This window comes from Vicia villosa, linkage group LG4, assembly GCF_029867415.1.
Source record: "Vicia villosa cultivar HV-30 ecotype Madison, WI linkage group LG4, Vvil1.0, whole genome shotgun sequence".
NCBI classification, from domain to species: Eukaryota; Viridiplantae; Streptophyta; class Magnoliopsida; order Fabales; family Fabaceae; genus Vicia; species Vicia villosa.
This window is the reverse complement of record NC_081183.1, coordinates 178,089,262-178,091,176: the sequence shown is the minus strand read 5'-3', so window position 1 is coordinate 178,091,176 and position 1,915 is coordinate 178,089,262.

The following is a 1,915-nucleotide window of genomic DNA, read 5'->3' as shown; positions in this document are numbered from 1 at the left end:
CGCTAAACAAGCTGGGTACGGTCATGTACCACCTCACAACTACTTCACATGTGAAACTTGTCCAAAGAATAATCAAGGATGTGCCGTAGTTCAAGCTGCATTACAAGAACAAATGGACTTGGGATGGATTCAACATATCTGAGTCAGAACTGAACATGACATCAACATGGTTCAAGGATGTCCAGGAGAATACAAAATCTACAAAGTTGAAGACCTTGAAGGATCGGTAGTCAGGTTCCATAAAACTTTAAATGGACTTGCCTACTTTGGAACAGATTTCCACGCTTACAGTAGATGCGAAATCTGTCGAAGAAATTCACGAGGATGTTTGCGTGTTCACAACGACATTCAAAAGCTGATGGATGGCAATACCATTACTGTTCTTGCCAACAGAGAAGATGACGAAGTCTTTACCGTATCTCCTCAAATTAATCAAGATGAACCTATGCAAGTTAAGTATGATAGCAGGAAGACAGCAGTTGCTCCACTAGTCATCTACTTACCAGGTCCTGTACCGTATGAGTCCAACAAGGCTATACCATACAAGTACAACGCTACATTCATTGAAAATGGTAAGGAAATACCATTGCCGTCTGTTGTCAACATTGCTGATGTTAGTCGAGTCACCAGAAGTGGACGAGTCTTCAACAGAACAACAGAAAATGTGGAGAAACCTTCGGAGGAAGTACCACATAGGCAAGACAATCATCCGACCAATGCTGTTCAAGCAAAAGAAAATGATGAGATCTTGAAGTTAATCCAGAGGAGTGAATACAACATTGTAGACCAATTACTACATACTCCGTCTAGGATATCTGTTCTTTCCCTGCTATTGAGTTTGAAGCTCATAGGGAAGCTCTACAGAAAGTTTTGGAACAAGCTTTCGTAGAACCAAGTGTTACAATAAGCCAATTTAACAACATCGTTGCCAACATCTCTGCGGGAACTAGCCTAAGTTTCTGTGACGAAGATCTTCCTGAAGAAGGAGTGGACCATAATCTTCCACTTCACATCTCAGTTGGCTGCATGGGTAATACACTCACAGGAGTCCTAATAGACAATGGATCCTCTCTCAACGTCATGCCTAAATCAACATTATCAAGATTATCTTTCGAAGATTACCCTCTAAGGAAAAGTCATGTCATCATCAAAGCATTTGATGGATTAAGAAAGTCAGTTTTCGGAGAAGTGGATCTTCCTATAACTATTGGACCTCAGACGTTCAAAATCACTTTCCAAGTTATGGATATTCCAGCACAATACAGTTGTTTGCTAGGTCGCCCATGGATTCATGAGGCTGGGGCAATTACTTCAACACTTCATCAGAAACTGAAGTTCATAAGAAATGACAAATTGGTAACCGTATGTGGAGAACGAGCTCTGATCGTCAGCAACCTGTCATCATTCTCCGACATAGAACCAAAAGAAGTTGTTGGAACTAAATTCCAAGCACTTTCCTTAGACAAAGGAAAGGAGAAAGCAGCGTCTATTTCTTCATACAAAGATGCAATCCAAGTTGTAAAGGATGGCACTACCAGTGGTTGGGGGCACATTAATATTCCTACCAACAACAAGAACAGAACAGGAGTTGGATTCTTTCCAACATCATCAAAAGCTATCCCAGGGATTGAGGTAGTTCTCCCTATTCAAGAAACTTTCTGCAGTGGAGGTTTTCTTCAACCTGTTCAACAAACAGTCAATACCATCGGTACGGAAAACACCGATGAAGAGGAATGGTTATCCTATCTTAACAAAGCAGGATACATCTCCCTACCAGAGTCTGATTCACCTTGCTGTTATCCGACTAAAGGATCTAAAAGTAAGACTCGACCAAGCAGTGATGAAGTTACTGACAGCTTCACCACCAGAAATCATGGTTCATCAGAAGAAGTTCCTCCTATCCCCGAAGAGACTT